This window comes from Ambystoma mexicanum, chromosome 3p (genome assembly GCF_040938575.1).
Source record: "Ambystoma mexicanum isolate Mex_15411 chromosome 3p, UKY_AmexF1_1, whole genome shotgun sequence".
In the NCBI taxonomy this organism is placed as follows: Eukaryota; Metazoa; Chordata; class Amphibia; order Caudata; family Ambystomatidae; genus Ambystoma; species Ambystoma mexicanum.
In genome coordinates this window covers 282,548,366-282,575,670 of record NC_090925.1, presented here as the reverse complement: position 1 = coordinate 282,575,670, position 27,305 = coordinate 282,548,366, and positions in this window count along the sequence as shown.

Below are 27,305 nucleotides of genomic sequence, written 5' to 3'. Positions count from 1 at the left end.
CCTTACTGAGAATTCTTTCCCCCAGGCTGTGAAGAGATGGGGTAATTGGGCCTGCAGAGAGGAGTAAAAGAGAGGTTAAGTATATTATACAATCCCTCTTTCCCTGGTAATTTGGTATATAATTCGGAGAAAATAAAGCAACATCACATCCCCTAATCATAACAACCAAAACAACACATTGACCTTTATTTGAATTACCTGAACATTATCCTATTAACATTATTTTTTACAATCCTTATTTATGCATTTTTTTGAGTGTTAATTATTTGACTCCCTTTAGGTATGTTATATTCTCCATCCAGGTTTCCATTTGTTCCTTTTATCCATTAAATGGTTCCTTGGCTCTATCCTCAAAGGGCTCCTTAATCAGACATAAAGCTTGTCTGGGGTAACAGCTCTTTAACTCATTGATATGGACGCATTTCTCTTTCATGTGTTCTACTTTAGGGTTGTTGATCCTATAGGCAACAGGTGAAAGTGTACTGACAATTTCAAAGGCACCACGCCAAGATAGAAGGAACTTCCACTCCTTGGTCTGGTTCCTTTGACAATGGTACAGGTAGACCTTGTCATCTAGTTCAAACTCCTTCTTGGTGGTCTTTAGGTTATAGTAGGATTTCATTCCTTCCACTGACTTTTCTAGGTTGTGTTGAGCATAAGCAAAATTGTGCTGGAGGTGTTTCAATGTACTCATGGGTAGTGGACGCAGGTATCAGTGTCAGCTCTTGAATTTTATAGAGGCGATGCTGAGGTAGCACCATTTTTTGTCCAGTCATGAGCTTAAATGTAGACATTTATGTTGCAGAAGATGGTATAGACCTAATTGCCGTCAGGACCCACAGTAATCTACTGTTCCAACTGGGTCCAGAGTCTGCCACGTACTTTGGCAAAATGCCCACAATAGTCTTGTTGTACTTCTCACCCCCCACCCCCACCTGAGGCTGGGCAGTAGGCAATGTGCAGTTTTCTTTTTCTCCAAGAATCACGCACATCTTTGCCATCACCTCGCTGGTAAATTTACTTCGTAGGTCTCACTCAATCCTTTGCAGGAGGCTGAAACAAGAGTTAATGTGGCTGAACATTAGTGCGGCAGCTGTTTATGCTATACAATTCGGGCAGGAAGACATTCTACCCACTTGGTGAACAAGCATGTTACAGTCAACATGTACTTGTTTCCTCTAGAGGAGCGAATCATTGGCCCAATGAAATCGATTTACAAATCTGACCAAGGCAGGGTGATTCCACTTTTCTGTAGGGGAGCTCCGTGTGTGAGAGAACTTAGATGCAATTGAGCACACACAAGACACACCTTTAAGTAGATGTCAATGTCCTGACCCATGTGGGGACAGTATGCAACCTTGTGCAATGTTTCTAATGTTGTATAAAACACCCTATGACCGACCGTCAGTGGCCGCATCATGGTTGTGACTCAACATCATGTTTTGGAATGAGGTAGGTACCACCCACTGGTCACATCCAGATAGGGTTCTCCATACCAACAAACTGTCTTGGATTCAAAACATTTTGCAAAACTTCATTAACACCCGTAGATGCTCTCTACTGGTATAATTTGATTCAGTCAGAGGAATTATAGAATTTCTGTGCAGTGATCAAATCTGCATCTGGGGTATCCTTACTCCACTAGGCAGTCAAGAGTTTGCACAAGTTTGTGACCTGTTGAGAACGGCAGCTTGGATTTAACCCAGCAGGGATTCTGTTTCTATGAAATCCCCCTGCAGAGCACTGGTTTTAGCCAGCTGGTCAGTCAGTCCATTCAGTCTTATCTGGCCCCTCTATTTTGGAATGGCCCCTTATTTTCTTCCAATAAACGGACAGCTCATTGGAGGTCACTGTATCATCAATTGACTGGATCAGTTGTGCATGCTCTAAGGGTTTATTGTTGGCACAAAGCCTTAATTTTTCCAGTTAATCAGGTGCTCCACAAACCCATTCCTGACATAATCAGAGCCAGTGATTATGAACAGTTCATTGAGTTGGTGGTGCACTGCAGTGAGATGGCTTGATGAACTTCCATCAACTCTGCAACCTGACTACTTTGGGGTCCTATTTTATAACCAGCAGAGGGTTATGGGGTATCATTCACCCATGCATTCCCAAAGCCAGCCACCAGTTATATTTTCCCTGTTGCTATCAACATGCTAGGAGCACGCATCCACTTAAAATGTGGGTATCCCCTGACATGTGTCTTCTTCATAGACCTTGTGTAGGGAAGTTAAGTATGCCTCCATGTTGTTGTTGGTCATTAGACTTTCATCCTCGATACAGTTTTATTGAGCACAAATTATGCAAGTCTGCCAGACCTTGCGTTAGGGGACTCTTCTTGTTTTGGGAATATCTGACCTCCACAGGTAAACCTTGCATGAACAGAATCCAGGCAATAATTCTTCGATTACTAACGTTCCCCGCCCAGAGTTTGTCACTTTGTAGATATTGCATGGGTTGGTGAGTAGTCTCGACAATGATGTAATCCCCCTGTATGAATGGGTGGTCATTTTTCAATGCCCACCCTCTTGCCAGCAGTGCCTTCTCGGAGTCATTGAATTTTTCCTACACAGAGGACATAGTCTTGCTTGCATATGAGATGACTTTGTTGAGCTTGTCATGCTTTTGGTACAACACTGCTGTTAGGCAAGTATCTGAGAACCAACTCCCTGTTCTTTATAGGGTAAGCCAAATAAGGAAACTGGGAAAGGCCTCCTTTCAGTTGTTTAAGTGACTCAGCTTGTTCGAGACCCCACTTCCACTTGACTCAGCCTTTATTAAATGGACCACGGATCGAGTGACCTCTGCGTAGTCTTCAATTAATTTCTGACTATAATTAGTGGGTCCAAGAAGGCTTCTTAATTCTCACAGAGTGGTAGGGTCTTTTAATTTCAATAAGGCTATCTACTTCTTCCGCTGGGGATTAACACACTCAGGGGTGATCTTGTGCCCTAAGAAGTTCACTTGGGTCACCACTATGCTTTCTGAAAGGACAGTTTTGATCTTTCTGCAACTGAATTAGAACATAGCGGATTTCTGCAATATGTTCCTCCACAGTTGAGCTCCTGATCCAAAACATCATCCACATAGGTCAGGTTTCCCCCTTCACCCACATCAGGTATGAACGTATGTAGGATGTTGTTGAACTTATTGATTGAGTTTATGTATGCAAATGGGGTTCAGGTCCATGTGTACTGCTGCCAGCCAAAGGTAAAGGCAAGCTTGTACTGGTCTTCTCTATTGACGGGTACTGTCCAGTAGCCATTGGTCAGGTCAGTGGTGATTTTCATCTTTGACCCTTGGATCTGGACCAGCTCCTGATCGATGTAGGGAAGGGAACATCTTCACATGTGCACCCATTTGTTCAACTCTCTCAGGTCTGCACATAGTCTCAATTGGCAATTTGGTTTGAGTATCCCGAGCACCTTGTTGTTGAAGGTACTGTGGATAAGATAAATGATCCCACGGGATTCTAAGTTATTAATAATCTCTGTGAGTGACTCCATGAATGCGAGAGGTAACCGGTATTGTTTCACAAATACCGGAGCCATCTCGGGCTCTGTGGGTATGGTGGTTGAATGTATGTCTGTGTGTCAACAGCCATATAAATCCACTGAAAAGATATCCTGGAATACCAGGAAGTCCTGTTTTAGCTTCTGTCTTTGCTCCTGAGTATCACAGCCATCAGCAAGTTTGATCTATTTTTGACCATATGCTTGAAGCCTGGGAAGACCTTGGGCATGGCAATTTCGGCAGTATCCTCCAGTTGGGTGGAGAGATCTCTTGGTACGGTGTTGACCTGGACTGAAGGTTTCAGGGAGGCGAGGTAGTCATTGTTGACTCTGAATGCTACCTCCTCCTCCCTGATGTCACAGGTCATCTCTTGCACCCCATAGGGCAGAAAAAGTACACCAAGAATTGTCCTGCTTATCTAGTGAAAATCTTCTCTGGAGGAATACCATCACTGATGTTAAAGCAGTCATTTGGGATTGGTCCAATGATTTCATTTCCAAAATCAATAGAAAAAGGTTGGGCATCAAACGACATTCCAATAAAGGTGTCTGCACCCAAAGTGGTACTTTGAGGGTTGCTGTTATCCACCAATATTCAAATGGTGTCATGTTCCAGGTCGAGTAAGGGTTATGGATGTAAATACAAACCTTGTGGTTGGAAAATGATCATTCAAATTTATCTAGGCATCCTGATGTTTGAGTTTCTGTCCTTGTTTAATTTTGAGGGGAAGTGTACATTGTCACACCTGTCCTGGGATAGTAACCTCTTCTTGCACTTGAACTAGAACTGCATAAAGCAGCAATTGAGCTGACTGGAATGCTTTTTCAGTGTTGCCAAAGCCCATGTGGTTACCCCCAAGTCGGGAGCTGGCTTTATTATTAATTTGGTCCAAACTAATTGCAAATCGATTGAGAATGTCCCTGCCTTAGTAAAAAGCTGAAGGGACATCTCTCATGACCCAACATTTATGTTGTATGTTTTTGTCGCCAATGGACATTTCTTGCATACACCTGCTAGACAGAAGATTTTTGGAATTTGGAGTTTCCAGGCCTACTTTCCATTTATCAATCAATTTAAATGTGGGAATGGTCTGAGTTTTTGGGAGTATCCTGAATAATGCTTTGCTGATGCAGCTTCTTCCATTATTCAGGCATACCCTGGCAAGATCAGGCTCTTCCCTCTCCTTTAACCGAATGGGGGAAATCAGGTGTTCACCCTTTATCTGAATGTGGGTCACACTTTGAGCTGGTTTTTCATCTTCTTTGGTCATAGGACTGTGGATTTCCTCTGATTTTGGACTCACATACAATTTCAGAGTGTTCGCTTACAGTTTGGAATGCCACTTAAAACTGGAAGGAAGGTTGATTTTCAAGAATTGAGAAGAGTTCCCATCACCAGTTTGTTCTCCTACAGAGAAATCAGTGATGTCTGGGACCTGATTGTTCTTGAAATTAAATTCCACTTTCTCAGAACGTCGCTCAATCAAATGGCATGTGCTATGTTTTAATTTAATTGGCCATTTAGTCTGAGTCCAGAGAACCTTGTTTACACAGTCAATCAGAGGTGATAATATCCTGAGGAGATTGTTCTACAGTAAACAAAGTTTGCCCTCTGTAGTCACGAATATTAACAGATGTTTCAGCAATTCGGTTCAATTTTTATTTCCAGATCTGCAGTCCCTTTGACGGAAAAATCATTCACTTCTAAATTTTGGAGTGGTCCGGGAAGTGGTGTGAGGAGAATTTGGTGCCCCTCCCCTCAGTTTAGTTGAACAAAGGCCCTTTTGGACAGGAGGGTGGCTAGGGATCCAGTATCCACCACAGCTGATAATTCACACTGACCCTGCAACTTGACTGGTACATAAAATTGACCTTCTTTCTCCTCCAACTTGCAAAGAAAATGGGAGTTACCTGGCAGCCTGGTGGTCATTCTCTTAATATTGAACTCTGACACTGTGTGATCTTGGGCAATTTTCTGTGTTGGATTTTGGGAATCTGTAAAGAAAACTTTGCAACTCACAATGGGAGTTGGTGGGGAATCCTCCTTTTCCCCGGCTCCTTGGCTGTCCACTTTTATCTGGCAACAGTGTTCATAAACTGTTTGGAGAAAGCATATCCCCTCTGTTTCAATTCTCTCTGTCTCGCCCTTTCGGGGTTGCAGTGTTTCTTGTTCTGTGTTGGTCTCCGAACATACTCTGTCCCACTCAGGGTCTTTTGGTACCCATTTTTATGTATTTATTTATAAAAAAAATGTGTGTATCTGCGCCACGGGCCTCAGGGCTTTCACACATATGACCACAGACAAATAACCAGGACAGACAGTGTTTTCTTTGGGAGAGATCTCTCCACTTTTGAAAGAGAAGATCTGCTTTCCTGAATCCTCCAGGGATTATTCTCTTTCAAAGGGAATCATCCTGAGTACCTCAACAAAGTGGGTTCTCTTTTGACTTCTGCTGCTTACCTTCTGTTCTTCACGTTCCAGCTTTTTTGGGGTAGAAGATACAAATCCAGGCTCAGTGGTTTCCAGTGGTTTCCAGTGGTTTTGGTCCGGTAGGAGAGAAAGCTTCCTCTAGTTCTTGGCATCTCCCTTCCACCCGGGCCCCCTCTTCAGGAACCTGTTGGTTGATGGAATTTTCCTTCCGTCATTTCCCCCATTGGGCATCAGACGGTTCCTGTTGAAGGGTCGTCTGAGCTCTCTGCATGTGTCCCAGATCTTTGGTCAGTTGCTGGACCTGTTGCTCCAGTTGGGAAACCTTTTCTGTGTTGTAGTGATGTCTCTGATCATACCTCTGATGCTCCCGTAAAGGGGTAACTGTCCCTTCTCCCGGAGTAGCTCAGCTATAGGAAATGAACCCCAAATTTTCCATACTATTTCTCCCTTCTCCCGGGTTCAGGGATCTATTGTCTTGGGGGCGTGAAGAGAGAGAAGGATTATTTTGGAAGTTCTGGTTTGGGGATACCTGGGGGAAAGTTGAGGTTGGGATGTGGAGTGATACTTCTTTATTGAGGGAAGTCTGGAGGGAAGTTTATGAAGGATGTTTCCTGACATTACTTACTGTTCGGGCCCCGCCTCTGTGCCAGGGGACTGTATACATACCCCAGGTTTTACCTATTACCCTTATATCTCATTCTTAAATAGGTGTCTGGGTCGGATGGAGCATTGGTCTGGTTTGCTGCCTGACTACCATTCGATTGGGCTGGGTCAGACGGTCTCCTCTTCCTTTCATTCTGTTTGTTAACATAAATGGTAATTTTAGCCCCCCCCCTTTCTCAAGATCCAATGGTGAGGTAGTTTTCACGTCCGCCACCTTCTCAGCAGCAGCTGTAGTAGAGAGCTTTGTGGTTTTGGACATGTTTTTTTCTCTCAGTGGGGTTCTGGACCTCATAGATCCTGGTGGCCTGTTCAGTCACCTGATCCAGAGTCCTATGCTCATAGAAGTCTTGCACCAACTGAATCATAATGTATTTAGGGAGTGCATGGAAGTAAGTTGTCACAAACTCTCTACTAATGGTATTCACCCGCCTAGAAGTCTGGGCAAATGCTCATCTCAAATCTTGCACAAACTCTCCTAGTCTTCCCCACATTGCAGGTTATATGCTGCCTTGTGATCCTCTTGTGTGTTTCTGTAGGTAGATTTTTTTTTCAAGATGGCCGCTTTATATGTGGACTGTTTATTGTGATCTTGATCCTCCAGCCCGGCAAAGAAGCTGGAGTATTAGCGGGAGATTGTAAACTTGACAAACTCCATGCAATTGCCATCATTTTTAATTCCAAATGATATCATCATTTGCTCATAATGCTCTAAATGATCCCATACTGAATATTTTACATTCTTGTGGAAGGGAGTCATGAAACTCTTTAGGCCTTGATCTATCGGATTGGGTCTTTCACCAAACATTTCTTCGGTTTAGCAGCCTTCCTTTTCCCCAACACCTGAGTCCACTTGTCTTCTGACTCAGAGCTGCTATTGTTTGTAGTCCATTCCCTGTCCTCTAGGTGCTCCGCATTTCTGTGAGTTTGGGACTGTCTCCCTGAGTCAGTGGGTCTGGCCTCTTCTCTCCTATGGTGCTGTGAACTCTCAGGGTCATTTCCCCTCTAGTCCCCTTTCTGCACAGTAGAGTACTCATTCCTTTCATCCTTCCTTCCAGCTAGGCCGGGAAAATCCCCTCTCCCCCTGAATGTGCAGAGGTTTTCATAATGCTCTTCCTAGAACCAAGCTTTGGATATTCTCTTTCTGCGAAGCGGACAAAGTGGTCCCTTTGCAGTTTCATTTTCCACCAGTCCAACTCCCTGATCTTTTCATCATAGGAGTCCTCATGGTCAGAAGTACTCATTGCAGTATTTCTGATTTCCCAGGATGCACTGTTCCGGCCACCTTCCCTTCTGCTTGCTAGAGATGAATATTCATCAATATCTGATAAGGACTGGCCTTCTGGCTCAGTTTGGCTGGGCCTGGGTGGATCCAGCTGCCTCATGTTTTCCTGCTCTTGCTAAGTGTGATGTTTGAGTTCAGTTTTAGTCTGGACATATGAAGTAGTAGTTAACTGGCATGACGTCCCTGGTAGGGAGGGCACCGCTCCTTGATCGGAGGGAACTTTTCCATAACCTGACTAATTAGGGATCCGTAAAGCCTCTTTAGATCCCTCTATTTTGTTTGCCAGTCCCTCATACTTGTTTTTAGTTGGTCCCTATCTCTTACTGGGAAGCAGTGACCTCAGTTTTTAATTCTGGCACAAGGGCTTGATTGTCTTCGAGCACTTTTCTTTGAGCCATTAGTCGATCTTTTAATTCTTTGATTTCTTCATAATTTGACACACTATCATTTTGTGAGGCCTGCATTATGCACATATATTCTGAGCAATTTGCCTTCAAGATACTAATTTCTTGCAATTGCGCATTTCTGCACTGCGCTGCCTGTAATAGCTCAGCTTCTGCTTGCCTCACACACTCCTTCAATTCTACATTTTCTCTCCTAATGCCAGTCGCTTCCTGACAACCTGACTGTTCCTATTCTGCATCCATTTTCAACAGATGCACCTCCTGGTTCAGGAGGTCTTTTTCCTTCATCAGTTGCTTATTTTGCTTTTTCAAACTGCCTATGTTTTGGTTCATCTGATCAAATTTGCCTTGGGAATCAATCCCTCTTATAATCAACTGACTATTTTCAGCTTTTAATTCATTAATGGTGTTTTTTAAATCTACAATTCCATCTAACAACATCCTACTTTAAGCAGTTTCATAATTTGTCTTAGCTTGGAGTGTGCTCACATCCTCCATACATTGCCTACATTGATTGATTGATTGATTGATTTATTTATTTATTTATTTATTTATTTATTTATTTATTTATTTATTTGTTTGTTTATTTATAGAGAGCCTTACACCAAGGCGCTGAATGCATCATGCAGCGCTGAGAGTTGCATTTCCAGCTCAGTGCTGGACTGCAAATGGGTTTCTATCTCAGTTTTGAGTTGTTGAATGCACCCTTCATATGTTAGCTCTGCAATTTGACTGTTTAATAATTGTTCTTCTAATTTCTGTGATTTCTGGGTCTCTTCTAGGTCCAGAGTTGTATCCAGCAAACTGGCTTTCTTATTTTGCAATCACTCTTCAGCTAATTGCAAATGAAAGTATAAATCAGCCGAGAGCTGTGCCATTTGAATCTGCTCTTCCTTAATCTTTTAGGTCATGTAGAATTGTTCTATCTTTTTGTGTATCAGACCCCTATTCAGCCAAATATCAGTGGTTACTGCTGCAGCTTCCTGAATAATTTTGGCCTGCCTGATGCCAGCCTCCATCTCTGCCCATTCACCCCAAATGAACAACTTTGACAGGAGATGCTGTCTGGCCTGTCCCATTTCTACAGCTCTCATGCTTAACAGTGACTTTTATTTACAAATATGCAAACACTTTCTATCCCAACACTGTCCTGTATTTTTCAGTCAGCAAATGTCTACAATTGTTTTAATTAAATATCTGTTCAAAGCAGATTACTTCTGGATTACTTTGGGTACTTTTGTTCCTCAATACTCATCTGATTCTCAGAGGTCAACCCAAAGTGGTACTTCAACAAAACATGAATAACCTGCCCAACACCTAGTGATTTTACACAAAAATGACTGGCCTGCTATAAAATCCACTTGTCATGAGTCAAACCAACAGGGTAATTCCCGGCTACCGATAACCCCATTTAGTAAAGATATCTATTGAGGACCCCTATCAATACAGGAAGGACCTTCTTCTCCCCACCACTTAAAGTGCCACACCAAATACCATTATGCTCTGTGAGCAAGACACTGCCAGGGCAAGTCTGCAGCAGCCAATAATTGCCCTGGCAGTATATTGCTGGCTGTGTTTTGTTTACTGATCATCTCCAAAGGAAATCCTTGGAGACCCTCCCTGAGCAAAATATATTCTGCACAACAGTGAAGGTGGCGTTTGCATAACCCCACCTTCACTGATCTGCAATAAGTATTAGCCTCAAAGAGGATCTCCAAGGATTTCCTTTGGAGAAAATACATTCAGAAATTAGCACTAAAGTGAAGATGGCACTGGCTTAACCTGCCTCAAGCAAAGGCACATTATGTAAACACCACCTTCATTGGTGTGCAGAATGTTTTTCCATAACATGCCTCCAGCAGTATATTGAACTTTAATATACTGCTGGAGGCAACGTGCCTCTAGCAGTATCTAATAAAGTGGTGGAAGCACGTTATGTAAATGCTGCAGCCTTTTCCTATTGATACATGCACAATTTCTGATCAGTTTAAAAATTAAACCAATTACAAAATGTGCTTCTATCATTGGGAACAATCAGTGCTATTTTCATAAAGTGCATCTATCAGTATATTAAAGTTTAATATACGGCTGGAGGTAACATGCTTCTAGTAGTATATAACATTCTTCTTGAGGTATGCTTCAGAAATGCACAACATGTTCCTATGGATACCTTCATATTTTCCTATCAGTTTTATTATTACACCGATCAGAAAAAGAGTATGTATCCATAGGACAATGAAGCATAACGTGCCTCAATCAGTATATTACATTTTCTTTTGTAGCAATAGGGGTAGGAAGCACACTTTGCCTCCATTTTGAACTATCTGGCTCTCTAGTTAGCTTTGGCCGAATACTTGGAACATCTATTTGATATTCGGCCAAATAGTAATTTCACTATTTGGTACATCCCTACTCTGGGTTGAAGACAGGGGATCACAGGCACTGGTTTCAGCATTGGAAATGACTTTATAAAGGTAGGGTTTGTGGTCTTGCAAGTCATGTGTGCCCTTTACAGCAGGCTGGGACCAGGAATACTTCAAATATGTAGTAATGCATGTCTTTGATCATCAGGCTTGGTTTCCTAGCTTATTTATGGCAGTTTTAGACAGTGTAAAATTGGGTCAAGTCAAATTTCCCAACGGCGAGTCAGTGTCGAGATGATTCGATGTGTGGGCTTACAATGGGCCGAATCATTGTTCCAGACAGGTCGAGTAAATGGCATTCAGTGGTTCAATAGTCAGTCAAGACAGGCCAAGAGGAGGCTTCTAGAAAAGTATGTAGCCACCCGAGTTGAGTGTAAAATGAAAAATAAATGTACAAATTGAATTGGGGAGGGTGATAAAATGAGGGATTGAGGGGCTAGGATTGGGGATTTTCTGGCAAATAAGAGAACATTTGTTTTCCTTCAGTTTATAACATCCCCTCGTAAGCCCAATCTCAGTGTTCATTACTTTTCCTTAAATCCAAGCAGACTCTGGTTAGGGCGCTCCTGATACTGCTAGTTGCCATAATCTCGACCGTACATGATCACTAAAAGTGATGAAAAAAGGTTTTTGGCCCCTTCAGGTTACTGGGGGAAAAGCCACATAAACGGAGCCAGTGGATTGTTCCAGTCTGAACCTGCCCCAAACAACTGTTAATCTCTACCAGAAATCGTCATAGGGGTTGAGACCCAATGCCCCTCTCCTGAGGAAAATGTGACTGAAAGTATGCAGGAGCCACCATTTTTCACTGGGATTTACAAGGACATAGAGGGTGGACTAATCTCTTGAGATCATGTCCATTATTGTTCTAAGGAAGGTGGGAATAATGTGCCAGCAGGCCCGTTAAGTGCCTTTCAATGTTTCGGGGTTGAGTATTGCTTGGGAATGGGTTACTGCTAGTATGCTGTCAATTTTTCCTTCAAGCCGAATGTAATAAACCCTTTTGCTCAATTAATTGCTCAAAATTAAGAATATCTTTACCTGAAGTTTATAATTTGGTGCTGCAACTCGGACCTGTTGCGCAAGGCGGCATGGCACCGGACCAGCAGAATGCCTCCTCTCGAAAACCCTAAGTGCATGAAAAAAAATTGTAAGGATTCCTGGGGAGTCCTGGGGTTTATCGGGAAGCGGTGATCCAGAATGCGCACAGGGTTTTCTAATGAGTGGGCAAAAGAATTACTTGTTAACGGAATATGCAAATATGTGTTGGAAATTCTAGTTTGGGAATGCTAGTTTAATAATTTGTACCTGTTTTATTTCTTTTACCCTGAAATAGATTTTGACAAATACTAGGAGTGTTCATTTAGAAAGGCTGAGCTGTAAATAAAAACTGCAGGTCTTGTGTATATGTATCTGTGTATGGTCTGAATTTCTTCAGACTCTGGTAGGAAGTGGCACTTAGTAGAGTCTGTGTTTCTGATTTAGATAGGAAAAAATTAACGGGAATTGGAAAATGTGGGAGCTGGTAGGATAACAATGCCTGAAATCTAAAGAGAGAAAGACAGATGCAGGTTCAGTGCACCTTAGTTCTCTTAGTATCTATCCGCAGAGTCGCTAGTAAAAGTATCCCCCTCGCTTCTCAGGACCACAAAGGAGTGAAGTCAAAGGTATAGTGAGGAGTGAATGTGGGGCACATGAGAATAAAAATAGGGTCAGAAAATGGCCAAAGCATAGTCAAGCCCGTTGCAAGCTTCGCCTAAGGGCTCGTCTGCACACTACATGTTTACTAACTTTAACTCTACTGCTTGTGATTTCTTAGACTCTTGACATTACCTGACTCAATTTATCAAACACATTTGGTTCCACATACAAAGGTCCTTCAATTTGAACAAATTAAAGAGTGTTTATACAAACGTTAAGAGTAAGAAAGCCCCCACACAATGGGGGGGAGGGGGTGTTTGCGACTTGGTTAGAAGAAATTACAACAAGATGCATTGGCTGTAAAATGAAGGGTGTGCGGAATGTTGAAGACAGGCTGTGAGGGTAGATAACATGTCTAAGTGCTAGGGGCTCATCAGGCAAATTGATGCACCTATGCCCCAAATGGTGGAACGGAAAACGGAAACCCAGCAGGACGATCAGGTCAGTGAGACTGCTGAAGACTGTGTTGACATTTTCACTGGTGTGAACACTACAGTGAGAGCAGACCAGTGGCAGCCAGGTCAGGAGGTGCAGGTACTGGGAGCTGATCAGCCCTGGTGGTGATCCTGCCCCAAAATGCAAAACCCTCTGTACTAACATCTTCTGGAATGAGGAATATGGGAGCAAAAGGGGGGCCCAGGTTGTCTGATTGCTTCATGCGCATCACTCTTAGACTGCATCCATGACAAGGGGCAGCTCTGTGCAGAGGAGAGACTCCCAGGTCCTACAGGCACGCCTTAGGCAAATGCTGGCAGGGAAAAAGGAGGAAGAGCAGCAACAACCCCATCTCATTACCATACATGTTCCATGAACTTCAGGTGACCTGTGGAGCCTGGCTTAAAAATTGCCAAATATCAGTGAGGAAACCCTGCAATTCATACAATAACTATGCCCTGTCATTCATTGGTATAATCCAGAATATCATATGAATCAGATCACGAGAGTGGTGATGCCACCCGAAGTGAGACAAAGTCTTGTGGAGTGGGCTACCTGGCTACATACTTACTGATCCTGGCAACAGAGATATATTTGTCCAGCCTAGAGAGAGAATAATTATGGTCATCCCTGTAACTTGCCTCTGCAAGACTGATCGGGCTAAGGTAACTGTATGCAAAACAAGGGAGAATCGCCTGCACATTGCTTATAACTGTTGAAAGTATCATTTGACAATCCTTCAGGTATTACTTAACCAGATGAAATCACCCATGAGGCTATCACAAACTCCATTTTAGCTGGACTTCTACACAAGGTGCAAGCACAGATAAAAAATGTATGCATCAGTGGTAGGCTAAACCCCTAGGGCGGCTGGTGGTGGTTGAAAACCACTCCATAGCATGCCAAGAGAACAATGAAGAAGAGCTTTGAGAGTACAATAATGACCCTGCACATGCAAAATAGACAGGGACATGTGCACGGGTAGATACACAATGCACAGAACACAGCCCAAAGAGGGGGCTAACCACAAAATAAGGGAATGGACGGTATGCCTCCAGGACCAATGGGACTAGGGGAACAAACATGGGGCTACCCAGGATGATATGAGCACACTATGCACTGGGTCAACAGGACCAACAGAGACAGTGGGGCAAGAAGGATCAGGAGAGACAATGGGGACGGCAGGGGATGATGGGATCAACAGTTAACCCACTTGTGGGAGAACATGTGGCCATATATACCTCAGAGACTTTTACCCCTGCACCTCCACATACTCCTGCAGGTGACCAGGACCTATTCTTACTAAAGCAGTAATATGAGGTCCCAATGGATCCCCTAATCTCAATAGATCAGGATGGACCATATGTGCAATGTAGTATGGAAGGAAACTCTGTAGCTTGCCTAGTGGTTACAGGGACCAGGAAGTCAGCTCTGCACATGGATCATTTCCCCGATGTCAAATGTCCACAGACACTGTGGCATCTGTGAACATGTCCAATACTCCAGTCATGCACTGAACCCCTCACAATCACATTAGGTCCTGTCACTGACACACAAGCCTTCCTATTGTGGCCCTCATCATCACCTAATTTGTTAGGCAGATATCTAGTATGCAAACTCAGGTGTGCAGTCTATTGTAAACTGGATAGGGTATTATTAAGAATTCCCCAAAATAATGCTGAAGCTGCCCTCACGACACTCCAAATAGACCATGAGGAAGAACTGAGAAAGTGGGAGGGAATGGTGAGACGACTTGATAGTACTGATCAATTCCATACCGTCTCTTTGTGGTCGACTCATGATAATGAAGTGAGGTATATATACATTGCTGAACCAGTTAGGATCAGGGTATACCCCTTTTAAAAAACTGCTGTACATTTCTCAGTAACCTCTAAAATGTGAAGTGGAGCTAGGAATCACTCCTGTTACCGAATCACTACTGAAATATGGTATAATTGTCCCATATGAAATAGAAACTGTGTGTCTTTAGAACATCGGACCCCTCCAGCAGGTCTATTGCGAAACCCTACTGTTCTCTACTGTCTAGGGCCATCAAGACAGTGGGCTGCATTACGACAATGGAGGTAGCCATGCCGCCTTTAGGGGCATGGCTACCCCCATACCGGGTACCGGGTCCGGGTTCCCTGATTGGGGAAATACCGGGCCATTCCGACCTTGAAGGGCCCGGTATTTCCCCATTCAGGGAACCCGGACCCGGTACATCACCATTCCCATTGAGCCCCCATAGGGCTCAATGGGAATGGGGAGAGTGCTAGCAATGGGCCCGTTAATGACGGGCCCGTTGTTAGCATCCTGGTCTGCTCGCAGGACTCTCTAAGGACGCCGTGTTTTACCCGTGAGCAGACCTCGTAATGAGGCGGTAGGGGGTTAATGGCGCCGGCAGCTCTACCAGCGCCGTTAACCCCCTACTGCCATGGTCATAATGAGGCCCAGTGTATTTGTAGTATATAAAGAGAACAGAAACAATTGAAAAACAAATACAGGAAAAGCATAGTGTTGCCCCTCTGAAAAAAAAAATTAATTTATACAAAAAGTACATATTTTATTAAAAATACACATCTAATGTTAAAAAAAGTCTGTAGACAAACCTAAAACCGGGTCATACAAAAAACAGTTACGTAATAGTCAAAAATTCATGCACATGACGTTAGCCTAATCCAACACAACAAACATTAAACATAAGAAATCAAGAAGAATTAATTTGTTGTGTTTTTAAACACGACCCAACATGTTTCTGTCCAGTGACTCGTTGATGTCTGACATTCATCAGGGGTGATATATTCTTCCAATTCAGAATGTAAAAGTTCATGTCAGTCCGGGTCAGGATAAATCTTCATGGAAATACATAGGGAAACATTTAAGGCACAGACTTATCTAAAAAATTAGATTGGACTATGCAGACCCCAAAGATCATCAATATAACATCAAAGTGTGTCTTCATAATGTAAAACACCCCTAAACAATGTCCAAAGATCGACTTAGTAGGACATAAAATGTTGCTCATTACCTTGCAGTGCACAAGTTTCACCTTCCGCAAGTGGAACAGATGGTCGAACCCTTCTATTCGGATCACATCAACAAATGGAACAGTCCCTTCACTGGGCATGAGGTCGGTATACTGTATGGGAGAACCACAAATGCACACACAACAAAATACACAACTCAAAACTCCAAACTAACCATAGGTTCAAACAAACTTACATTCATGACATGCCACATACCTTCAGTTATATTGTGCAAAAGTGTAAGTCAAAATAGCATGAATACCCCAAAGCGTTGCATCCGTTTCTACCGCTTTCAATGGCTTCAGGCCCAGCAAACTCTATAAACACAGGAGTTGAGACAGGAAAGGTCAAAATGCTGTCTTCACAACCACTACAAATGTAATCCATTGTACTACAATCGTATGCTCAAAGGGCACCAAAGCTTCACAATCACCATTAGATGACTCGAGGAATACCTCCGGCATCTAACCCACAAATCCTACACATGGCACCGAACAGGTCGTAATATTTACAAAAACCGTGTCACATGTACCAACTTTCACTTTAGATATATCTACACTTACCCGCACCGTACTGCGACCAATAATGCAGGGGAATCCATAAACGGTGCCACGGTGCATACTCCATTCAGCCCCACACACTCCCAGATGTACTCAGAAGTAGAGAAACAACCCGGAAATGAGGTCATTACGGCAAAGCATCACAAGTAGACACAAACAACAGACCATCAATGTCAAAGATGCCAAAACAAAGTGGAACACTCCCAAAAGCTGGCCCGAAGAGCGAGGCCATACAAAAGCTTCCAAAATCATGCTAAACATTCTACACACACATGCAAAATAACTTCATTGCAGTGAAACAACTACACCCTAGGTGCCACATCTAGGCAAATCCCAGAGTACAGTAACATAGAGCAGAAAAACATGCACCAGAAAAAACTTCACCATGTGCAGCAGAGTAACATTGCATGTAGTCTCAAAGGCTATATTTATAATATCACACACTGTTACAAAAAAGATTCTTACAAAAAATTCTTTGTACAAATGTACGGCTTCCTCAGTAGATTATAGAACATCAACGGACTGGACATAGGGAGTACATCAACAGCTCAGTAAAACATTACCATGTCCCAGAACAGCATTGGCTCAACAAAAAAAAAAAAAAAATTCAGGACAGGAACTGTACAATGGTCTGGCCTCGGGGGTCCATGTTTAAAAAAAAAAAACACCATGATTTATAAAGGTGTATGTATACATCGATTTCAGTACATGGACGTTGTGCCACTCAATTCCTTCATTCAAACCAATTTCGTGGCTTTGGATTTTAAAGATACATTTTCGTTCCAAAGTCACCAGTTTTTTATCAGTCATTTCCTTGGTGGGGCCATGGACCCATTGCAGGATTATCCATCATAGGTCTGCGTATGTATGACCCTTTTCGATGAAGTGTTTCACCACGGGGGCCTGCAAAACTTTAGCCTTAATGCAGCTCCTGTCCTCGATCATTTGGGTCTTACATTTGCGGTTTGTTTTTCCGACATAATTCATCCCACACGGGCACAGTATCATGTAGACTACGTTCATGCTAATTGTCCCAACCACCAGCCCAGACAACACTCTGATTCTGCCTGTTAAAAATCCTGGAAATATCACTTACCTTTTGTCCAGTACCTATGAGCTGTTAATGTTTTAGTTGTCCCCTCATTCCCAGTTGTGTCAAACCCAGCCACAAATCTGTCTTGCATCCCTCCTAAGGCTATGGGCCTCATTACACGGACAGCGGTAAGGGCTAACGGTCACCATTAATGGTACCGGTGATCGTCAACCCTTACCGCCTTACTACGAGGTCCCTTTGCGGGTTGGAGACTTTAACTCCTGCTTTTTGCAGGTGTTAAAAACCAACCCGCAAAGGGACCAGGGAGCTAATTACGGTACCGCAATTTGCGGTGCCGTAATTAGCACCTTCCCCATTCTCATTATGCCCTATGGAGCAAAAATGGGAATGGGGAAGGGCAATGGGGGAAGGGGGAATTACCGCCACCAACCTTGGAATAGGGCGGTAATTCCCCTTTCCTCCAAGGCGGTGCCGGTATTTTGCTAGCACCTTGGTCCACCGCCGTCCGTGTAATGAGGCTCTATTACTTTCACAGTTTTGAACCCGTGCTCAGCATTCTTCTCTGTCCCCATAAATTAATACAGCAAATACCTATTTGCATTTTCACACAGATGAATTCAGTACACTTGTACCCATTTATGTGGCTACACCATTCTCCCAGCAGCTAAAGAATGATTTAGATTATGTAAACGTTCAATGAAAATCAGTTTAAGTGCAATACATGCATTATTTATTAATAGTCACACCATCATATAAGACATTCAAAAAGGAAACAAATGTGCTTCTAACTTCTCCTGTTGAAAAGGTATACAAGGTATCCGAGACAAAATCGCAGCTATGTGGACAAAGAGTCCATTACTTGTGACATGAAATTACTGAAGGTCTCTGGTTAATCGCTTTCTCTCGGAAGGAAGAAGTGCACAAAATCCTGAAACTTCAGACAATCACACAAATGAGACCATTCCTAGGGATGGCTGGGTATTGCCGTGAGTGGATTTTAAGATAGGCTGAGATTGTTCAACGCCTACAAATGTACACCTCAGTGAACACCATAGAACCTAAATAGTGGTCATAAGAGGCTGAAGAAGTTTTCCTTAAGATAAAGAATAGTCTGGCTAGTGCAGCTGCACTAGGACTTCACATTTACCAGAATGGGTTCACCCTGTGCTCACATGCCCTAGCTGTCACCACATATGACATTCACCATAATCAGTGGCTTACTGTAGCAAATAACTAGATATTGTTGCTGCATGAAAGGCACCTGTGAGAATATTGTGTTAGGATCGCCTTTGGAGGTTACAGTACCTCACCAGTCGTCGCTCTGTTGCTAAAAACCAAAACCAAAACATGTCCATGACACAAGCTAATAAATACGAGATTTTAAAATCTTCCAATGTCACTTTGACTAGGTGCCCAGTACTGAACACAGCGACTTTGCTCCTCACTTTCCAGTGTGGGAAACCAGGTGATTGTCTAGCAATAGCTGATTGCGTATTGATACCCCAAACAGAATTAATGCACGTATCCCTCCCCGAGACAGATCTAATTTACTTTGTTGATGGGTCCTGTTGCTGAGATCAGAATAGGAAAATAGTTGTGGGGTATGCAGTGTGAGATTGGGGAAACTCAGTGTTTATTATTTTTCCTTAAATCCCAGCGGATTCTGGCTAGAGTGTCACAGTTTTTATTGGCTCCAGGTGTTGATTGTTGCCATAATCTGGACTATGTATGATCACAAGAAATGCTGAGAACAAACCTTTAGCCACCTCAGGTTAGTAAGGCAAGGCCATGTACTCTGAGCTAGTGGATCACATTGGACTGTTTATCAGTGGCAGTTATCTTCACAGGGTTGGAAGCCCTATGCCTCACTCGTGAGGACGATGCCACCAGAAGTACGCAGGAGCCGCCATGTTTCACTCAAAATATAATCCACCATGATGGACAAAACATAGAGGGCGCACTAATCGCTTGAAATAATGACCATTATTGTGCTAAGGAAGGCGGGAATAGTGTGCAGGAAGGACTCCTAAGTGCCTTTCAACATTTCAGTATCGAGCGCCTGTAACTGATTTAAGGGGTGGCTTGGGAGGGTGGGCAGTTTATTTGGTAGGGAATGGGTAAATGCTATGATGTTGTATGTTTGTCTTGTAAGTAAAATGTGATGAACCCTTTTGAGCAATTCTTTACTCGAAATTAAGACAATCTTTTCCTGATGTTTAAACGTCCAATGGATTGATTCAGCAATTGCCATGCACTTAGTCAGTTTCTATCACTGAGTTAAGCCAGTGGTTGAGCTGAGTTTAGACGACTGGCTTTAATGGGTTGAGTGGCATCGAAATGGCTCAAAAAGCAGGTACACATATTGAAGCGCTAAGAGTGCCAAAGGCAACACTGCAGGTCCTGTAGCAGATCAAAGCGAGTCAAACACGTTGGGACATCTGAAAAAAGCATCTCATGGTCATAAACTGACTTTGGGCTGCTTCTGGCTTCTGAGTTAATGGGAGACCCTGTCAAGAGTCTCAAAGGGCAAGTAAGCCCTTTCTTCAGTGGGGGGATATGTCACCACCAATGAGTAGGGTTCTGAGCACCAACTTTCTCAGCTGCAGGAGGTCTTATCCAGACCCATGCCTCGTCACAGCAGATTGGTTCATAGCAAGACTTTGTTAGGAGTCAATTCCTGACTGATGTACCAAGTGTCCTTTGCCTTCTGATGTCATAACCTGAGTGATGTATTCATTCATTTATTTATTTAGATATTTATTTGTTACGCACCGAAAATCTGACACTCATCATGGTGCGACAAAAACACAGCGGACAAAACATAAAGCACAGGGCAACCTAAGGAGAGCAGTTGACTATTGCTTGGCTGACAGTTAGTTAGTGTTTCTTTCAAATATGCTGGAGCTTTGCCGTGGATCCATTTGTGTGTCAGAGTAAGAATCTTAAATTGCATTGCAACTTTCACCGGAAGCCAGCGAATATGTTTTCTATACTCTGAATGTGCTCTCTTCGAGACAAGTTATTTTAATATAAAGATAGCATAATTGTGAACTATGTGAAGTTTACAGAGTCTTCCCTTAGTCATGCTCTCCAGCAGAGCGTTGCAATAATCTATTCTAGATAGAATCATTGCTCTGGTCAAGGTTTCACAGTTCCTGTCGGATAAAAAAAGGTTTAATTTGCCTGAGTAGCTTCAAGTTATTTTGTGTTGTGTTTACTATATTATCAACCTGAGCATCAGAACTCAGGGAGGAGTGCAGATAAATACCAGATAAATACCAATGGTTTTAACTTTGCTTTGTGTCAAAATGTTGCAATTTTCAATGAAAAAGCTTGCATAGCGGGGATCCAACTTAGATATATTGTGAGGTGAACCAAAAAGCAAAACCTCGGATTCTGAATTGTTAAGGCACATCAGGTGCATAGTCATCCACTGTTTTACTTTTTTTTTTTTTAAAGATGGAATTTTCTTTTTTTAAACAGTCATGATCACCTTCACGATTAAATAAAAGCTCTGTGTCCTCTGCATTATTTGAGAATTGGACACCGATTTCAGATAACAAATCAGAGAGGGTATTAATATAAAGGTGAAAGAGAGACTGAGATTGACAGGCCCCATGGGGTACTCCACAACAAATAGGGGCATGTTCGGAACAGGGGCCACCTGAGTGCAATGCGGAAACCCTACACAATAAAGAGTGAATCCACATAAAAGCTCGGCAGGAGCATCTACCAACCCTTTCCAGAGTAAGTAAGAGAATATCATGCTCTAACAGATCGAACACTGCCAATAAATCCAGCAACACCAGCAATCCCCACCTGCTTTTATCAACAATATCAAGCATGTCAATCTGTAAGTCAAGTACCACACTCTCAGTGCTGTGGTGAGCACTTAAGCCAGACTGCCTGGGATGTAAAATATAGTTTTGATCCATAAGGCTCTGAAACTGTCTGCCCACGAGAACCAAAGGTCGAATCTTCTGATCTCACAAAATATTACCCACAGAGCTAATACGCTCCACCTATTTGTTCACATCACTGCAAAGAGATTGCAGGTAATATATTGTGCAAATACTCGTATTGGCTGCACCTATAAAATGGCCACCACCTTCTACTAGCCTCTGTAAGAGGCCCAATCGTCGTCCCGCCCCAGCATCTGATTGGCCATCCTGTTTCCGTTTGGGCCAATCCCCATACCATCAAGCAGAAGCCGGACCAAGAACCCTAAGGACTGCATCCAAAGGGCGTGTCTGTGCCTATCCAGATCACTGAAGCCGTGGGGCTGGCTGCGCTGCTTCTACTGGCCTCGCTCTACAAATAGCCTTGCTAACAACATTTGCAGTAAGCCTCACCTGTTCCACTTCCTGAGACACTGATTATACACTACACACTACAATTCTGTCTACACTCCAACCTCCGAAAGGACTCTTCCATACCGAAGCCTAAAGCTCATTGTGATCGTTATACCTGCATTCAAACTACTCAGCAGTGTTTTACCCCTAATTACAATGTCTTGTAACTTTGCCACTAACTGCTGACACGAGGTCCGTTCGTCGTTTACTGTTACTTACTTGCTCGTCTCTGTTCTATCTGGCACATTTGCCAGCCTCTTACAAACGGTGCAGCTACTACCATTACACTTACCTGTATTGCACTTACCATTACACTTACCTGTATTGCCAGCACAGGGTACACTTATAAATGCACATATGTTACCTATTGATCGCTACACTCCCACTCCCACCACCTTTCAACCAGTACCTGTCACTCCTTGCTCACTGCATCGCCGCCCTCTGCCCCAACTTTCAGTGCTATGCGGACGATACCCAGCTCATTTTCAGGCTACCCTTGGCCTCCTCCTCTCCTTCCCTCATCTCTGACTGTCTGTCTGCTCTCCAGGTATGGTGTGCCGCCAATGACCTCTGCCTTAATGCCAGTAAGACTGAGATTCTACTCATTGGCACACCCACTCCCTCCTTCCCTGCAGCTCTCTGGTCGGCCTCTCTTGGCCCTCTTCCTGCTCCTACCTGCAAGGCTAAAAACCTCGGGGTAATCTTCGACTCTACACTCTCCTTCTCTCCTCACATATCTGACGTCTCTAAGAAGTCACACGACCAGCTGCACCTCCTCAGAGGTATTCTTCCCTTCCTCTCCTTCCCCCAGAAGCTCACTGTCTCCCGAGTCCTGGTTCTCTCGAAGCTGGACTACTGTAACAGCCTCTATCTTAATCTGCCTGCCTCCACTCTCCGCCCTCTGCAATTCATCCAGAACAGAACTGCGAGACTTGTCCTTGGCCTCAAGCCCAGGGACCGTATCTCTCCAGGACTGAAATCTCTACACTGGCTCCCAGTGGCTGCGAGGATTAAGTTCAAAACCCTCTGCATTATCCACAAGGCCTTCTGGGGCCTGGGGCCAAAATACCTTCAACTCTTTCTCCCTAAATATCTTCCTTCCCGAGCCCTTCGCTCATCCGTCTCCAACTCCCTCAGGGTCATCCGCTTCTCAAAGCAACAAGCTGGGGGTAGATCTCTCTCCGTGGCAGGGGCCTCCCTCTGGAACAGCCTTCCTGCCTCCCTGAAACTTGAGGAGAACCATCTCCGGTTCCGGAAGCACCTCAAAACCTTCCCCTTTGCCTTTGCCTTCTCTGTCCCTCTCCCCTGCTAAATTCTACACTGAAATTGCACTGAATCTGCAACTGGGCCACTCTCACCGACCTCGTTCCTGGGCCCAGCCACTCTCCACTTGCACTGCCTCCCTGGCATCGCATCCCCTGCACTGCGGGACTGTCTCTGTATCCCTACAGCCCCCCCTTCACAGCACTTGCCTGCACTTACCTTGCACTTGCCACCAGCTGGCCCTATTTATTTATTTATTTTTATTCTACTTACTTGTACTGCACTTCCCCCTCCCCTTCCCCTTGCACTTTTCCCTTCCCCTACCCCTGCACTTGTGCGGACTGAATGATACCTGCCCTAGTAGGATCGTTGTCTGTCTTCCCCTTGTTCCCCCACCCCTGCCTCGTCAGGCCTTGAAACACTTGTGTATAGGCGCGTTACAAATGCCATATCATATCATATCATATCACCTAAGACTTAAACCTCACTCACTCCTATGCCACTGCAGCAACTATGTCTTATTCCTCACTCCAGTCTCAATCTTGCTCACTCTATGTGAATACCAAAGGCTTTTACGTCACCAGACGCTCCACACATTGTAAATATGTTAGGCAGCATTCTCCCCAAGACCACCATATTATAGTCCAATATCTGCGCCTGCGGCAATATACTAAGTTACTGTCTTCTATCTATCTGCTGCACTCTTGACTTTGTCCCTTGCTTTTACAATATGCTAGTCAAGGTTATATGTTAATATGTCAATGCTATAATGACACAACATAACTATGCTGAAATACTCCATAGTCCCAGTTGCTCCACATATTGTATAACAGGCTAGGCAGAGCTCTCTCTCCGAGAATGCCTTATTATAGCTAGACATCTGCGCTAGTGGCAGTATACTAATTTACTGTCCCCTATCTGTCTGCTGCACTCTTGACTTTGTCCCTTGTTTTTACAATGTGCTAGTCAAGGTTATATGTTAATATGTGAAGGCTATAATGACACAACATAACTATGCTAAAATGCTCCATAACACCAGATGCTCCACATATTGTATAACAGGCTAGGCAGTGCTCTCTCCTAGACCACCTTAGTATAGCTAGATACCTGCTCCTGTGCGGGTATACTATTTACTGTCCACTATGTGACAGTTGCATCCTAGGCTGTGAATCATGCCTCCTAATATGCTAACTATGTTAGTCAATGTTCCTTTATTAAGATGACTGTATGGCTGTATGACTGCCTCACCTTAGACACATATGTATGCAGCTACCTTCTCTACTTGCATACTAATTATTTGGATATAGCCCAAGCTAAACTACCCAACACTTGTGATTCATGCCTATGCCAACTCCAGACCTAGGTTGAACTGGCCATCCTTAACAACTACCATCTATCTCTGCCCTACTGACCATAATGTTCTTGCAAACTTCAGCCACAATGGCTAACAATGTGAAACATTTAACATTGAAAACTACCTACGGTCTTCCCTCCTCGCCTAGCAAGAGCAGTGTCTCTGTCTCTATGTGTACTGCACTACACCACTACGACTCAATAGCACCTACCAACTTCTTGCCATCCTGGCCATCACAGCCTCCTAATTGCCTCTCCACCACTAAAACATAATCAAATAACACCAATTTTCTCACACCTACACAATGGATCCAACGCTATACCCCCCAACCTGTCCCTAATCAACCATGTGCCACAGCAACCCAGAACCTCTGACTAGGTTCAAGACTCATCCCGTCCCACCTACCAACTTCTAATACAAAATCCTTGAACAACACTAAGACTACGACCATTAACAAAATGACTTTGAAGTCCCACAGTATTATAGCCAAATGACGCCACCGTCTCAACTAACAACACATTCTTTCCTAGCAAACCTAGCAACACTAGCCCACCCATCAAAGGAGCACTCATCAATGCTAGATCACTAACAGCACACGTCCTTGACATTGCCAACCTTATTACGTCCAATCAGCTAGACTTCCTAGCCATTACAGAGACTTGGCTACATGCTGCAGCATGCCCAACACTTTCTCTAGCCATTCCAGATAATTATACAATCACTAGATTGGACAGAGACTCCTCCAAATGTGGGTGAGTTACTGTCATCTCAAAAACCCTGCTTGGTCTAAGAGCCCTCCTTCAACATCCATTCCCTTCAGCTAAACTACTGTCCATGAAAGTCCCACTCTCAGCCTCACGCACTCTAAAAATTCATATTGTGTACAAACCAACGGGAACAATATCCACCTTTGAGGAAGATATGCTACAACTCCTCACCACCAATACTAAGCCAGGCTCACAAATCATGCTACTTGGCAATTTTAACCTAGTCTTCTGTGGGATGTTTTAACCCACTAGCCCATGCCCTGCACCATTACTGTGCGCTGCTTGCATCAGAAACCTCAGAATGGCCACTGGTAAGCATTAAGTGGGCTAAAATCACCCAGAAGTGTGCAGGAAAACCCGAAAAATAGGCCGCCAATCTACTTTTGGCTATGTCCGTGGTAACACAGGAGACCACTGCCAAAACCCATCATTTGGCTGCCCACAGAGGAAAATGAAACTACTTGAAAAAGAAGTCCTGCATTGCAAGAGAAACACAGAGCTGTTTAAAAATCAGTTTTTCCTTGGCTGTGGAAAGTGCAAAAATCTTGGTTCTCAAACATCACCAAAGATCCAACATCCCTGTTGGGTGCTAAACATCACTGTATATAAAGAATTCACCTAGGAACAATGTCAGCAGAAACATATTTGATCAGAACAAAATCCACATTTAAAGATGCTTGCTTGGAAGAATATGTCAAAAATGGGTGCAGTACTGCTACTCGCCTGTGTCAGAAGCTGGCGATTACCGAACCTGTCAATTTAAACTGATACATTGAAATCATAGTATGAAAAGGAAAGATTTGCTATCAGAACCAATAGAGGTGGATACAATTCAAAACTATATTTTAAAAAAGGCTGGAATTAAGAAATTGGTGGATATATTTGTTAAAAATGTAATTTGTATTTTAGGACAAGACTATTTTAAACATTGTGTTAAAAGTTAAATCCAGCTACACTGGGCTTCAAACACATGCCACAACTTCTCCCAAACAAAGGAATATTTTCCCCTGCTCTCTGCTAAGGAACTGGCAGGGAGGTGTGAAAGGAAAAGGGACAAGCACTTTGGCCTGTTGCTCTGCTAGGAGACAAAAGACTCCCTTTGACTCAAAGGAAATGCTAAATCAGGTGTAGGCTGAAACCAGATGCCAAAGTCAGAGAGGCCTGGGACTGCTCTATAGCACAGCCAAGACCTTGGAGGTGGAGACACGCAGGTTTGTTTATTCAGAAAGTACAGACAATATCTTTTTGAAAAAGACTTATAGAAAATTGTGCCGAACGGGTAAAAATATGGAATTTAGAGTTTATTAAAATGAAAATGTTGCTCACAAGTAGAAACTACTCTGGAACTTGTGCGATATTCAGAGACAGAATTATGAAAATGTGGAATTTGTAGCAGTTGTGATAATGTTAAAAATATGAAACTTTACAGGAATATGCCCAGATGGTATGTGTATGTATGTAAAAAAATTTGGTACAGAACTGACACTGAGTAACCAACCAAAAGCTCAAAAAACTGTCATTTGTGAACTGAAGCTCTCCAGAAGATGGGACTTTGACGGATGCATGCCTTATTTAATTTGGGATGTAAATATGTAGTATTAGTAAATTAGTGATATTATAAATATGCTTTTTGTGAAAAATAAGATATACTGTACAGAAACAAAGGGGAGGGTTTCTCCCTGGGCCATAAACATGACACATCATGACACATCATGACACACTGTTGCTTCTCAAATCAGGGGAGAGAAAATTCTCTGACCAATCAGTTTCCTAGAGGGTGGGCTTAGTATAATCAGCCTCCCCACCCCCTTGAGAAATACATAAATAGGGACTGTTGAGGGCACAGAGACGCACACAAAAAGCTGGAGCACCAGATCAATTTCAACAGGGCATGCGCAAAGCAGGTAGCCACCCTGCAAATCCAACTAGACAGAGAGAGAGTGGAAAGCAATAAATTAATTTTGAAAGACCTGGATACCCAGGCAGAATTTGATGAAGAGTGCCAGACAGAGGGACGACCTGGTGGCACAGAGGCAGGCTCTTGCTCAGGAAAGGGACACCTTAGGCCAGGAAGT